Here is a 16,138-nt window from a genome sequence, read left to right as displayed (position 1 = left end):
TCAGGTAAGTTTAAAAGGCTGCTGTTGATAACAAGGGCATTTGCTAAATAGATGGTGTGTGTGCAACAATATACTGAAAGGTCAATTATATTGTGCAGCTTATCTCACCACCTGTAGTTATTTAGGTGAAAGCTCCAAAATGCTTGCCTAATATGTCTGTTTATCCAAAAGGAAGTAAAAAGGGAGAGCTAGAAAGATAGCATTGCATCACATTACATGGCAATGCAATGCACAGTTGCTGAAGTTGAACCAAAATGAGCTTGTAATCTGGCTTCTGCAACTTTGAACATGAAAAATCCAATGAGGAGAAGAAAAGCAAAGCCAAAGAGTCCATCCCAAAATCCGACAAACAAGCAAAATGAACAAAAAACATTGAATTCAATTCTTTCTGATTTTAGAAACTGCATTAAAGAAGGGGTGCACCGGTCCTGGAGATACTGCAATACCAGGTCAATGCGTGGAGTGGACAGAGCAAGCTCTTTTTCCATCTCCCTGTTCTAAAAATCCATTTAATATATGGTCCCCAGATAGGGGACATATCAGATATTAATCTGATAAGAACAGATACTACACTTGATCTTAGCCAAAAGGCCGAGAAGCGATAACCAGAATTGGTTTCAAACTACGGAGCCACCCAAGGATCCTGAAAAGTCCATTTGTGGAGATGAGCTCCTGGACTCCCGTTAAGAAGACATGTTGTCAACCTCTAGATCCCTTACATGCCTGCACTTTTCGGCTTGCTGCTGCTGCAATCCACGCGTTTTAGATCTGCATAACTCCACCTCTTTAAACACAGCACCTTCACCCCCTGCTGTTCCCACCCGCCTCAACACCGTTGGAAGGGAGGAGAACCAATTAAGGCGGGGGGTGGGGTGGAACGAGCAGCTGTCTACCCTTAGCAGGAGGGCTCCTGATTACATACCTCTCCTGCTGCTGCTGCTGCTGGCTGTCCAGCAGCAGACTGAAGGTGGCTGCTGCTGTGCACAGGTATATAAAGGCTCAGAGCCTATTATGACACGCGCAGCCAGCGTTCCATTGCCACATTCCATCTACTGCAGGCAGGATACCTGGCTGGCTGAATGTCGCTGAGAAGCTCACAGAGACCGCCATAAGCAACAGTTTAACAGAATGCCACAGACTAATCAACCAAACTTTTTGGGTTGGGTTCTCTTTTATAGTCTGCAGGCATTAAATGAAAGAAGTCAGTGTTCCAGCAGAGGGAGACAACGCTTCAGAAAAGGCATTGTAGCAAACCAAAAAAGAAATTTTAAGCGCAGCAGAGTAACCAGCGCACATACCTGTTAGCTCAGGTGAGTTTAAAAGGCTGCTGTTGATAACAAGGGCATTTGCTAAATAGATGGTGTGTGTGCAACAATATACTGAAAGGTCAATTATATTGTGCAGCTTATCTCACCACCTGTAGTTATTTAGGTGAAAGCTCCAAAATGCTTGCCTAATATGTCTGTTTATCCAAAAGGAAGTAAAAAGGGAGAGCTAGAAAGATAGCATTGCATCACATTACATGGCAATGCAATGCACAGTTGCTGAAGTTGAACCAAAATGAGCTTGTAATCTGGCTTCTGCAACTTTGAACATGAAAAATCCAATGAGGAGAAGAAAAGCAAAGCCAAAGAGTCCATCCCAAAATCCGACAAACAAGCAAAATGAACAAAAAACATTGAATTCAATTCTTTCTGATTTTAGAAACTGCATTAAAGAAGGGGTGCACCGGTCCTGGAGATACTGCAATACCAGGTCAATGCGTGGAGTGGACAGAGCAAGCTCTTTTTCCATCTCCCTGTTCTAAAAATCCATTTAATATATGGTCCCCAGATAGGGGACGTATCAGATATTAAACTGATAAGAACAGATTTTTTTTTTTAATTTGGCTATCCCCTGCAGAGGGATAAAACCGTTTATTAAAACTTTAACAAATTACAAGCATAATTACACAAATACCAAACGTTAAAAGACAAATGAAATTTACAAAACAAAAAAAATACAAAGATTTTAAATAATTAGGTTCCATTGGTCAACAAGCCATTTTTTGGAAATATGTACATTCTTCTTTTTGTCAATTAAATAATAAGTATACATTTCACATAAACATAAACTTAAAACATCATTCACTGATAAAACATCTTGTTTAAAAATAGCAATGTTGCGCGCTTTCCAGAGAGATGACTTGGCGCAGTTCACTGTCTTCCAAGCCATTGTGTACTTGTCCATTGTGGGGCATTCCATAAGTCCGTATAGCACAGTTTTATATGTAAAGTCCTTGAGGTCTGCCACCCTTTCCAGTAGGGGGAGCAGTCTTCTCCAGAAATCCTTTGCAAAATTACATGTCCATAATAGATGTTCCACCGTTTCCTCGTCTTGGCATCCGGCTCTTGGGCAGATGGCAGACCTCACAAATCCTCTTCTGTATTGGAATGCCCGGCAAGGAAGACAGCGGTGCATGCAACTCCAAGCCAGATCTCTCTGTTCATTAAAAAGATAAAAAACGTTAATCATTTTCCAGATAGACATAGATTTGTCATCATCATATCTGTCAACATTACATATTTCCTCACTTTTACGTATTTCTTTAATTAGTTTCTTACTATTTCTTAATTCCTCTATTTTCTTAGTCCCTAAATTAAAATCGGACACTATTTTCCTTAAAATCTCATAATGCGTCGACAAATTAAAAGCATGGGGCACAGATATATTAACTTCATACCATCCAAACTTTCTCATAAAAAATCCTGTATTAAAACGCATAAAAAAGGACCAATAGTGATTCTTAAAAAGGGCATTAAAACAGTAAACGAACAGATGGATTAAAAGAAACCTATTAAAATCTGGAAAATCTTTACCACCTTTTACTTTTGATTTCATCACGATTTCTCTTTTCAGCTTTTCCATTTTTGAGTTCCAAAAGAAGGTAAAACAGGTTTTGGTTATCTTTTTTAAAACATTAACAGGCGGGGGGAAAACCATGCTAAGATACAATAAAAGAGGTAAAATCACCATCTTTAAAACCAATACTTTACCCTCCATTGTAAGTCTCCTCATGTTCCACATACATATTTTCGTATTTACTTTCTGTGTAACTGTTTCCCAACTATTATAACCATCATTATTTTCAGTGAATGATATACCTAAAATGGAAATGGATTCGGAGACATTAATTGGTACATCACGTAAAATCATCCCCCCAACACTTAAAATGTTACACTTATTAAAATTGATTTTAAAACCAGAAGCTAGACAAAAGGATTGCACTTGATGGAGAGTGGCCGTAAGTGATGGTGCATCTGTACACAAGACCGCCACGTCATCCATGTAGCCTACAACCTTGGCCTCCAAACCACCGCTTCCAGGCAGAGGGACACCGCATATCTGTTTATTTTGGCGTATTGCACATAACATTGGTTCCAGGGCACAGATAAACAGTAGGGGGGACAGAGGGCATCCGTGTTTCACCCCTGACCGTAAAAATACCTCTTGTGTCTTAAAACCATTCACTAAAATCTTACTTGTACAATCCTTGTAAAATGCTTTAAGCGATAGTAAAAACCCTTCTGGTATGCCCATTTTCTCTAAAACTTTAAAAAGATAAAAGTGTGAGACACGGTCAAATGCTTTTTCAAAATCAATAGATAAAATCGCCATTTTCCCCTTTCTGTCTTTCACATCCTCAATACAGTCTTTCACTAAATTCAGATTGTCCCATATACTGCGCCCCGGCACCCCACACACTTGATTAGAATGAATAACTTTGCTGATGACTTCTTTTAGACGATTTGCACAAATTTTAGCCATTATTTTATAGTCACAATTTAAAAGTGTTATTGGTCTCCAGTTTTCTAATTTTGATTTATCACCTTTTTTGTACAGGAGGGAGACTTCACCTTTCTTCCAGGAATTTAATAAAACCTTATTATTAAAAACCTCAGTAAACAAATAAAACAAATCATCTTTTAAAATATCATAAAAACATACATAAAATTCTATTGGGATGCCATCAGGACCAGGGACCTTTCCAGTTTTAAAACTTTTAATAGTTTTTAACACTTCTTGTTCCGTTAAAACTTGGGATAAAAACTCTTGGGATGCGGGATCTAAAACAGCTGTTAGTACTTGCAGCGAATCATCCATTAATTTATTATCTATATTTTTTCCATTAAAAAGATTAGAAAAAAAACCCTCAACTTTACCCAGTATATTTTTTATATTATTCTCACCATCTATATGGTCAATTATCACTTTTTCTTTTTTATTTTTCCTAAAAAAATATCTGGAACACTTTTCATTTTCTTCTATATGTTGTACTCTAGAACGAAAAATTATCTCTTTTCCTTTTTGTTCTAGCCATTTTGAAATCTCTTCTTTTAAGTTTGAAATATCAACTTGTACATCTATCCCATTGTCTCTGAGCTTAAATAATGTTTGTAGGCGGGTATTTAAAATTCTATATTCTTCATATTTTTCTTTGGCTCTACATATACTCTATTTAATAAAAAAGTCTTTTATTTTTACTTTCATTCTATCCCACCATACACTCATAGTCTCATTTGTTTTTTTCCCTTTTCTACATTTCCTATAAAACTCAATAAAATCTGATAAAATCTGCGGGTCGGTTAAAAGGGATACGTTCATTTTCCAGCTTTTCTTACCACATTTTTTGTTGTCATTTACTTTTATGGTAAAGGATAAAAGTTTATGGTCTGAAAATATATTAGTTAAAACTTCACATTTGGCAGGTATTGTTTTATCTGAACCAAAAATAAAATCAATCCTAGAGCTACAATTAGCATTGCTCCAAGTGAAACCGGCGTCCTCTGGGCTGTCACTATGACACTCTTTATATATGTCTATCAATTTAGCATCTTTGACTATATCATGTAGCATACCTGAGGTTTTATCGTAGTTCCTGCTTACAGAGCTGGAGCGCCGGTTTTCACCTTTTAAAACACAATTAAAATCCCCTGCTAAGATAAAAGGTTCAGAGTTATTAATAAATAATGGTAAAAGATCAAGCATTTCGGCTCTTTCATTTTTCTCTGGGGATCCATAAAAATTTAAAAACTGCCATCTAATACCATCAATAAAAGCTTTCACTAATAAAATACGACCTGGTAAAATTTCCTGAATAAAATCAATTAAAACGTTCCCTTTAAAAAGTATGGCTACACCCGCTGATCCTGCAGCATTCGATCCGGACCAGACAGATGGCCCACACTTCCACTCATCTTTATATTTTTGATATGACATTTCATGTGGGATATTACATTCTTGCAGAAAAAATACAGATGCAGTAAAACACGTAAAAAAATTAAAAAGAGCAGTTCTTCTCGTGTTAGATTTTATGCCTCTCACGTTGAGGGAAATACCTTTGAGTTCAGCCATCATTAGAAAATGTAGAAATTTTACTTAAGTAACTAAGAGCAACGGATTTACCTGTCCGATGAACCTGATCAGACCACTGGGCTTGCGCCTCCCTCCTCATCTGATAGTATCGTCACGAGAGTCTCCGTGGAGGAGGAAAGATTACCACATTTATATAAACCCGACGCTACACTGGCATAGCTCGGAGGGCTGGCTGGCAGAACCCGCTGGGTCTCCATTGGCTGGCCATGCAGTTCCTCATCAGGTGGGTCCCCGAGGGGTTCCGCCGCCCCTGTTTGACCTGTAGAAGGTCGTCCTATAGGAGGAGGTTGCGCACAAGGCAGAGCCTCTGACTCTTCAGAGGCAGCAAGATCCCGGTCCCCACCTGTAACAGCGGAGACCGAAACCCCTGAGGGTCCAGCGTCCACGTCCCCTTCTGGAGAAGTGTCCATCTGTTCACCTCCTGCTGCCTCCTCCGAACCACCCTTTTTCTTTTTCTTAGGACCCACCTTTATCCACTCAGCGCCCTCAGCACTAGGAGACCCAGACTGGGCATGGGCTTCTGTGTCGGCCTTTTGCCGGTCCCTTTTGACCTTACCAGTATTGCCCTTCTGCTCCTTCTCAGCCCTCCTTTTGGACTCCCGCAGGTCCTGCAGCCAGGTTTTGGGATTTGGTATTTTACCTGTCATAGACTCTGGAGACACTTCACTATTTGGTACGCCCTTATTGTCTCCAGAGGCTCCAGGTTGTTGTTCCTCCTCCTGAGGGGTGGTCTGATCTTTTGGTCCTTGGTCGGACGTCTTGGACTTCCCCTTTTGCTCATCTTCCCGAAATCTGTGAGGGCAAGAAAAATAAAAGTGACCTGTAGTCTGGCAAAAACTGCATTTCTTTTCCTTAGGGCATTCTTTTGTCTCATGTTCTTCACTAGCACAATTTCTACATGATACATGACAGTTTTCTTTTGAATGACCATAGCGCCCACAATTTCTGCAATATACTGGCATCCCAGAAAAGAAGAAATCCCCATTTGTTTGCCCAATTTTGAAACGGGCAGGGGGGAGCCGTATACCACCTGGTGTATTTGGATCTCTTGTACACTTCACAAGGAATTTCCACTTAGATGTCCATATGTTATATTCGTTTAATATCTTCCCAATACATTTAACACTTTTAAAATAAATTGCTAGAAATGACATTACTTCTGGAGCAGAAACAAAGGGCGAAAATATTTTTACAATAACCAGTCTTACCTCATCCAGGACGTGCTCAACAATTTGTATCCCTTTCAAAACAGGACTATTTTCAACTTTTTTTAACTTTTCTAGTACATCTCTAAAAATACCTTCTCCGGTGAATGTGATGTCATAGTCACCTCTTTTGGGATAATCCTGGATGGAGAGAATTTCATTCCTTTGTACGCCAAGAAGGTTCCTGAGCACGTCCTGGACTACATACCCTAATTTCCTCATATCCGAGCCACCCGCCGTGAAGTGAACTCGGATAGAGTTTTTTAGCCTCGCATAAAGAGGCACGAGGTTAGGGTCAACCTCCATGGAAAAACGCAACAAGGTTGCAAATTGCAGCCGCTTGCAATCTGCGCTCCCAGTGTTCTTGCAGCGAAAAACACCTGGAAGCTGGGGGATCGCAACTCGTTACCCTGGGACTAAGCCCTCTCCCTAATAGCAGCAAGCAGGTTAAGTCCACCAAAGTGGACGATCCTGCCAGGCCAAGGAGAGGGGTACCCGAGTGCCCTTCAACCACAATCTCCTGCAATAAAGCACTTGATCGTAGCCAAAAGGCCGAGAAGCGATAACCAGAATTGGTTTCAAACTACGGAGCCACCCAAGGATCCTGAAAAGTCCATTTGTGGAGATGAGCTCCTGGACTCCCGTTAAGAAGACATGTTGTCAACCTCTAGATCCCTTACATGCCTGCACTTTTCGGCTTGCTGCTGCTGCAATCCACGCGTTTTAGATCTGCATAACTCTACCTCTTTAAACACAGCACCTTCACCCCCTGCTGTTCCCACCCGCCTCAACACCGTTGGAAGGGAGGAGAACCAATTAAGGCGGGGGGTGGGGTGGAACGAGCAGCTGTCTACCCTTAGCAGGAGGGCTCCTGATTACATACCTCTCCTGCTGCTGCTGCTGCTGGCTGTCCAGCAGCAGACTGAAGGTGGCTGCTGCTGTGCACAGGTATATAAAGGCTCAGAGCCTATTATGACACGCGCAGCCAGCGTTCCATTGCCACATTCCATCTACTGCAGGCAGGATACCTGGCTGGCTGAATGTCGCTGAGAAGCTCACAGAGACCGCCATAAGCAACAGTTTAACAGAATGCCACAGACTAATCAACCAAACTTTTTGGGTTGGGTTCTCTTTTATAGTCTGCAGGCATTAAATGAAAGAAGTCAGTGTTCCAGCAGAGGGAGACAACGTTTCAGAAAAGGCATTGTAGCAAACCAAAAAAGAAATTTTAAGCGCAGCAGAGTAACCAGCGCACATACCTGTTAGCTCAGGTGAGTTTAAAAGGCTGCTGTTGATAACAAGGGCATTTGCTAAATAGATGGTGTGTGTGCAACAATATACTGAAAGGTCAATTATATTGTGCAGCTTATCTCACCACCTGTAGTTATTTAGGTGAAAGCTCCAAAATGCTTGCCTAATATGTCTGTTTATCCAAAAGGAAGTAAAAAGGGAGAGCTAGAAAGATAGCATTGCATCACATTACATGGCAATGCAATGCACAGTTGCTGAAGTTGAACCAAAATGAGCTTGTAATCTGGCTTCTGCAACTTTGAACATGAAAAATCCAATGAGGAGAAGAAAAGCAAAGCCAAAGAGTCCATCCCAAAATCCGACAAACAAGCAAAATGAACAAAAAACATTGAATTCAATTCTTTCTGATTTTAGAAACTGCATTAAAGAAGGGGTGCACCGGTCCTGGAGATACTGCAATACCAGGTCAATGCGTGGAGTGGACAGAGCAAGCTCTTTTTCCATCTCCCTGTTCTAAAAATCCATTTAATATATGGTCCCCAGATAGGGGACGTATCAGATATTAAACTGATAAGAACAGATTTTTTTTTTTTTTTTTTTCTCCTCAGACGAGGAAATTCCACAGTCTATGGAAACCAGACAAAGGAAAATTCCATCAAAACAGCTGCGTCAAATCCAATACGCAATTTGCTGTCCCCATCATCATCGGAAATATTTATTTCATATTTCAAAACAACAATAACAAAAATCAAGAGGTACTAACAATATATCTCCACTTTTTAACTTTCCATATTCCCTCCGCATCCACTTCCCCTCTCCTCTTTTTGTCCCATAGGAAACACACATACATCTTCCCCAAAATCACCTTCACACTATCCTTTACAGCAATTTCCTTCCTTTTAAACACATACACATTCCTCACATCCCATAACACTTCCTTTATACATGCAAGCATCAACCACAAGACTCTTTCCTTCGTCCCATCACATATTCCCAAACCAAACATAAACAACTCAAAAGACAACAAATTCACACCACACAATTCTTTACACAAAGGCCCCATTCTCCCAATCACATCTCTAGCATACTGGCAATTCCAAAAAACATGCAACACACTTTCCCTTCCACCACAGCCATTTCTTGGACACATTTCACTCCTCACCAAACCTCTATTCCTCTGAAACTCTCTCACAGGTAATACTCCATGTAAAGACTGCCACACAACTTCACTCTGTTTGTTGGTCATACCACTCATCCGCACTTTCTTCCAAACCTTCTGCACATCACCACCCCTAACCATATTTATTCCACATTCTACCTCTCTACATTCAATCATCCTATACACAGCCTTCTTATTCTCCAGCAATCTCACATCTGCATCACACAGTTCATACCTCACCAAAAACTTATAAACCCACACATACCATACAGGCACCTCAAAAGCAATCGGACATCGCAAATCCCTTTCTTGCCACTTTAAACGAAACAAATACGCTCCAAATAAATACCTACACATAGATGAAAACTTTCCATCCGCCCTAATCACTTTCAAAACAAACACAACGATATTCACACCAAAAAACACGTCCAAATTCGGAAAACCCAAACCACCTTTTTCCACTCTTTTAACCAAAATTTCTCTCCTAGCTCTCTCCATTTTCGAGTTCCACAAAAAAACAAATAAAATTCTATTCAAGCTTCTCATACACATATATCCTGGTGGAAATACTACCGCAATATATAAAAATATTGGCAACACCACACTCTTAACAATTAAAATCTTCCCAAAAAAGGATAAACTCCTCAATTTCCAAAAATTCAACTTCTGCTCAACTTTTCCTTTCGCATCATCCCAACTTTCTTTCCCATCCAAACTCTCTGAAAACTTCACACCCAAAACTTTAATAGGTCCATTCACTACATTCACACCTACATCCCTACTTAAACTTCCGCCTCCAAAACCCTTACACTCACTCTTTTCCCAATTCACTTTAAACGCAGATGCACCACAAAAAATAGACACTAACAACTTCACCCGCCTCACCGAACATTCAGAATCACATAATACACACACGTCATCCATATAACCACTCACCTTCCATTCTTTTCCTCCACCTCCCGGCACTTGCACACCACGAATTACCTTATCTTTCCTCAGCATACACAACAATGGCTCAATTGCACAAATAAATGCTACAGGGGACAAAGGACACCCCTGTCGCACACCCGAAAACACATTCACTTTCCTACCCACATACCCATTCATTAAAACACAGCTATAAACACCCGCATACAAACTTCTCACTCGCCCAACAAAATCAGCCGGAAAACCCATTTTTAACAACACTCTGAACAAAAAACCATGCGACAACCTATCATAAGCCTTTTCAAAATCCAAACTTAACAAAAATACACTCTTCTTACGACCCATGCAATCCCATAGACAATCTCTTAACATACACACACACTCGTGAATCCGCCTCCCAGGTACCGCACAACACTGCTCATCCCCAATCACACTCTCTATCACATCACGCATCCTATTAGCCATAAGTTTTGCATAGATTTTATAATCACAATTAAGTAACGTTATTGGCCTCCAATTCCTCAGACTTTTCAAATCCCCTTTCTTAGGAATTAACACAACCATACCTGCACGCATACTCTCAGCCACCTCCATGTTTCCCCACATATACTTACATACATCCACAAAGTCCTTACCAATCACACCCCACATCACACGATAAAATTCTACTGGGAGGCCATCCTCCCCCGGCGTCTTATTCAAAGCCATACTACACATAACCTTCCATACCTCATCACCAGTCACCTCACCCATCACTCTCTTTCTGCTTCACTCAACTTACTCTCTAACACACTCAAAACATCATTCTCCAAACATTCATCCCTCTGTTTCACTGCATACAGATCCTCATAAAACTTAGCCACCTCTTCACACATATCCTCTCCACTCACCTCACTTCCATCTGCTCCATACACCACGCTCATACTCTGTTTCTTTCCAAAAACTTTTTTAAAGAAAAACCGAGAACATTTCTCATCCTGCTCCATCTTATCAATCTTTGCCCTAAACACTATGCTTCTCCCTCTCTCCAACAAAAACTCACTAATCTCCTTTTTTACCTCTAAAATATCCTCCTCCACCTCAACTCCTCCTTCCCTTAACTTATACAAAACGCTCAACCGCGCGTTCAGTTTAACAAAACTCTCTCTTTTAATTGCTGCATACTTGTATCCTAAATTTTTAAAGAACATTTTTGTTTGTTTCTTCACCCAGTCCCACCACTCACAAACATTCCCGAACTCATTTTTATGCTTACACCATTCTTCATACCGCCTTTCATACTCCTTTCTCACATCTTCATTCTCTAACAGTTTAACATTTAACTTCCACAATCCTCTCCCAAACACTCCATCAACTTTTATATCCAACTCACACAACATACACACATGATCTGAAAAAAGAACGTTTTCCTGCCTATAATTAACAGAAACCATATTTTTAGAAATAAAACAATAATCCAATCTGGATTGTACCCTACCACTCTCAGAAAAGAAAGTGTTCAACAAAGGATTCATGTTACACACGCGCTGCATATCACACAACCCAAAATCATTCACTAACTCCAATAATGCTTTCCCAGACACATCCACATTCACTCTCCCCACATCACAGTTCATATCACCCACAATTACCACAGGTATTCTTCCTGGAACAAAAAGCTTAATTTTTTCAAATAAATTTTTGCGCTCATTTTTTTCAACTGGCGCATAAACATTAATAACACAAAACTTTACATTCTTGTATACAAAATTAGCAAGGATACATCTCCCCACCTCAATAACCAAATAATCACTCAAAACAACCTCCCTTCCTTTAACCAAAATACCCACACCATCATTCTTATTACATGCACTCCCCGACCACACAGACGCTCCATAAGACCATTCATCCCCTTTCACACCATCCACTACCCCACATTCTTGTAAACAAAAAATAGATGCATTTTGCATAGCTAAAAACTCAAAAATAGCAGCTCTTCTTACTTTACTTTTAAACACTCTTACGTTTTGGGACACTATGGTAAATCCCATAATACTTCTACTCCTTCACCAATTACACAAAGAAATAGCCTTTGGCCTAAACCAAAGCTCACAAGAGGACAAAAAGAAAAAACATTTACAATATTATATGGTGACACTATCCAGCACCACCACTATCCTCCTCCGCCATCAGAACAGAACAGCTGGTTTCCGACCCGCTGGCTTCACCAGCCACACTCCTCATTCTGGCAGTTCTGATCTTCCTCTGAGGCTCACTAAAATCTGCATCATCACTGCCCCCACCATCCTCCCTACGACTCTTCTTTGCACCCCTATCATCCTCCGAAGAAAAATCTTCAATGTTTTCAGGACCCGAAGGGTGTTCAGGACTGTCGGGTTCCGAGATTTGCACTTCACATCCTGTTGCGTCCATTGCCTCTCCAAAAGTCATCATCTCAGGCAGCTCTGCTTCCACCACTTTCCTAGATATTCTCGCAGACACTGCCTTTTTCTCCACCTTTGCCACTTCCCTCCAGAACTCCTTTTCTTCCCTCCGCTTCTTCCTCATTTCTTCAGCAGAAGAAGAACATGGTCTCAGGGACACCTCCTCTGGCGCCGTAGAGGGAGAGGCTCTACCAGTTTCCCGCCTCCTTCCCTCTCTCTCCTCCCTCTCCAATCTTTCCAGCACTTTCAGTGCGCTTGCCATCTGCCTCCTCTCCAGCTCCTCCTCCTTCTGTTCTTTATCAGAACGTCTAGGTGCACTCATAGGACAGTCCTTATACATGTGATCACTACTCCCACAGACATCACAGGACTTGGCCTCTGGACACTGGTTGGCCATATGCCCCTCCTTTCTGCAATTTCGGCAACACTGCCCTTTAAGGCATGTTACCATGGTATGTCCGAAAGAAAAGCATCTACGGCAAAACATGGGCTGGCCTGGGTAAAAGAGGAAACCTCTATGGCCTGCAACGGAAAAATTTGATGGAGGGTGTCTAAAGCCCCCCACACTGTCAGGATCCCTTTTCAATTTCACACGGAATTTATACTGACAGTTAAAGATTCCTAGACAATTGACTTGCTTCACTCCCTTCCGCACATATTCACAGTAGCGAGAGAGGAAGCACTCCAGCAGCTCAGGGTCTGTAAAAGGGTTATAGACAGTCACAGTCACCTCCTTTTCTTGCAGACCAAACAAAGGTTCCCATCTAACTCCTTCCAAGCAGGGGTCACTAGAGTGACCACGGAGCCATTCAAAGACATTAAGGCAAACATCCTGGTCCATAAAGGTAACGTCATAATTACCTTGACGTGAAAATTCGTTGACACTGAAGATCTCAGAACGTCTTGCTCCAGCTTTGCCTTCAACGATGTCTTGGACAATGAAAACCACGTTGTTCTTGTTCTGGTCAGATGGATCCACGGACAAACGGATGGTGTTCTTCACAAAAGACATCTTGGATTCTGTCGGTATGGAATACCACAGGAAAAAGCAGAAAATCCTCCACAAAAGGGTCCGGATTCCTCCAGGAGACTCGCACCAATCAAGGTACAGTCATACGATCGCAGCCAAAAGGCCGAGAAGCGATAACCAGAATTGGTTTCAAACTACGGAGCCACCCAAGGATCCTGAAAAGTCCATTTGTGGAGATGAGCTCCTGGACTCCCGTTAAGAAGACATGTTGTCAACCTCTAGATCTCTTACATGCCTGCACTTTTCGGCTTGCTGCTGCTGCAATCCACGCGTTTTAGATCTGCATAACTCCACCTCTTTAAACACAGCACCTTCACCCCCTGCTGTTCCCACCCGCCTCAACACCGTTGGAAGGGAGGAGAACCAATTAAGGCGGGGGGTGGGGTGGAACGAGCAGCTGTCTACCCTTAGCAGGAGGGCTCCTGATTACATACCTCTCCTGCTGCTGCTGCTGCTGGCTGTCCAGCAGCAGACTGAAGGTGGCTGCTGCTGTGCACAGGTATATAAAGGCTCAGAGCCTATTATGACACGCGCAGCCAGCGTTCCATTGCCACATTCCATCTACTGCAGGCAGGATACCTGGCTGGCTGAATGTCGCTGAGAAGCTCACAGAGACCGCCATAAGCAACAGTTTAACAGAATGCCACAGACTAATCAACCAAACTTTTTGGATTGGGTTCTCTTTTATAGTCTGCAGGCATTAAATGAAAGAAGTCAGTGTTCCAGCAGAGGGAGACAACGTTTCAGAAAAGGCATTGTAGCAAACCAAAAAAGAAATTTTAAGCGCAGCAGAGTAACCAGCGCACATACCTGTTAGCTCAGGTGAGTTTAAAAGGCTGCTGTTGATAACAAGGGCATTTGCTAAATAGATGGTGTGTGTGCAACAATATACTGAAAGGTCAATTATATTGTGCAGCTTATCTCACCACCTGTAGTTATTTAGGTGAAAGCTCCAAAATGCTTGCCTAATATGTCTGTTTATCCAAAAGGAAGTAAAAAGGGAGAGCTAGAAAGATAGCATTGCATCACATTACATGGCAATGCAATGCACAGTTGCTGAAGTTGAACCAAAATGAGCTTGTAATCTGGCTTCTGCAACTTTGAACATGAAAAATCCAATGAGGAGAAGAAAAGCAAAGCCAAAGAGTCCATCCCAAAATCCGACAAACAAGCAAAATGAACAAAAAACATTGAATTCAATTCTTTCTGATTTTAGAAACTGCATTAAAGAAGGGGTGCACCGGTCCTGGAGATACTGCAATACCAGGTCAATGCGTGGAGTGGACAGAGCAAGCTCTTTTTCCATCTCCCTGTTCTAAAAATCCATTTAATATATGGTCCCCAGATAGGGGTCGTATCAGATATTAAACTGATAAGAACAGATACTACACTTGATCTTAGCCAAAAGGCCGAGAAGCGATAACCAGAATTGGTTTCAAACTACGGATCCACCCAAGGATCCTGAAAAGTCCATTTGTGGAGATGAGCTCCTGGACTCCCGTTAAGAAGACATGTTGTCAACCTCTAGATCCCTTACATGCCTGCACTTTTCGGCTTGCTGCTGCTGCAATCCACGCGTTTTAGATCTGCATAACTCCACCTCTTTAAACACAGCACCTTCACCCCCTGCTGTTCCCACCCGCCTCAACACCGTTGGAAGGGAGGAGAACCAATTAAGGCGGGGGGTGGGGTGGAACGAGCAGCTGTCTACCCTTAGCAGGAGGGCTCCTGATTACATACCTCTCCTGCTGCTGCTGGCTGTCCAGCAGCAGACTGAAGGTGGCTGCTGCTGTGCACAGGTATATAAAGGCTCAGAGCCTATTATGACACGCGCAGCCAGCGTTCCATTGCCACATTCCATCTACTGCAGGCAGGATACCTGGCTGGCTGAATGTCGCTGAGAAGCTCACAGAGACCGCCATAAGCAACAGTTTAACAGAATGCCACAGACTAATCAACCAAACTTTTTGGGTTGGGTTCTCTTTTATAGTCTGCAGGCATTAAATGAAAGAAGTCAGTGTTCCAGCAGAGGGAGACAACGTTTCAGAAAAGGCAATGTAGCAAACCAAAAAAGAAATTTTAAGCGCAGCAGAGTAACCAGCGCACATACCTGTTAGCTCAAGTGAGTTTAAAAGGCTGCTGTTGATAACAAGGGCATTTGCTAAATAGATGGTGTGTGTGCAACAATATACTGAAAGGTCAATTATATTGTGCAGCTTATCTCACCACCTGTAGTTATTTAGGTGAAAGCTCCAAAATGCTTGCCTAATATGTCTGTTTATCCAAAAGGAAGTAAAAAGGGAGAGCTAGAAAGATAGCATTGCATCACATTACATGGCAATGCAATGCACAGTTGCTGAAGTTGAACCAAAATGAGCTTGTAATCTGGCTTCTGCAACTTTGAACATGAAAAATCCAATGAGGAGAAGAAAAGCAAAGCCAAAGAGTCCATCCCAAAATCCGACAAACAAGCAAAATGAACAAAAAACATTGAATTCAATTCTTTCTGATTTTAGAAACTGCATTAAAGAAGGGGTGCACCGGTCCTGGAGATACTGCAATACCAGGTCAATGCGTGGAGTGGACAGAGCAAGCTCTTTTTCCATCTCCCTGTTCTAAAAATCCATTTAATATATGGTCCCCAGATAGGGGACGTATCAGATATTAAACTGATAAGAACAGATTTTTTTTTTTTTTATCGAAAGCCCGAATTCGTGTACAAAACCCG

The 16,138-nt window shown here is 41.7% G+C and overlaps 5 non-coding genes across 5 annotated transcripts; all 5 read right to left on the bottom strand.

Moving 5' to 3' along the window:
* Positions 1–412: 412 nt before the first annotated feature.
* On the bottom strand, positions 413–603 carry LOC141202259 (U2 spliceosomal RNA). The gene has a single exon (XR_012273538.1). It is a non-coding gene; the product is annotated as a U2 spliceosomal RNA (small nuclear RNA).
* Positions 604–1,718: 1,115 nt separating this feature from the next.
* LOC141202547 (U2 spliceosomal RNA) lies at positions 1,719–1,908 on the bottom strand. Its single transcript, XR_012273804.1, has one exon. It is a non-coding gene; the product is annotated as a U2 spliceosomal RNA (small nuclear RNA).
* A 6,391-nt stretch (positions 1,909–8,299) lies between these two features.
* Positions 8,300–8,489, bottom strand: LOC141202614 (U2 spliceosomal RNA). Its single transcript, XR_012273848.1, has one exon. It is a non-coding gene; the product is annotated as a U2 spliceosomal RNA (small nuclear RNA).
* A 6,151-nt stretch (positions 8,490–14,640) lies between these two features.
* On the bottom strand, positions 14,641–14,831 carry LOC141202378 (U2 spliceosomal RNA). The gene has a single exon (XR_012273653.1). It is a non-coding gene; the product is annotated as a U2 spliceosomal RNA (small nuclear RNA).
* Positions 14,832–15,940: 1,109 nt separating this feature from the next.
* Positions 15,941–16,126, bottom strand: LOC141202579 (U2 spliceosomal RNA). Its single transcript, XR_012273823.1, has one exon. It is a non-coding gene; the product is annotated as a U2 spliceosomal RNA (small nuclear RNA).
* Between the last annotated feature and the right edge of the window lie 12 nt (positions 16,127–16,138).

The sequence above is a fragment of the Phyllobates terribilis genome, unplaced genomic scaffold, assembly GCF_046119375.1.
Source record: "Phyllobates terribilis strain yellow unplaced genomic scaffold, ASM4611937v1 Scaffold_123__1_contigs__length_5148117, whole genome shotgun sequence".
NCBI lineage: Eukaryota > Metazoa > Chordata > Amphibia > Anura > Dendrobatidae > Phyllobates > Phyllobates terribilis.
This window is presented reverse-complemented; position numbering and strand designations above follow the sequence as displayed.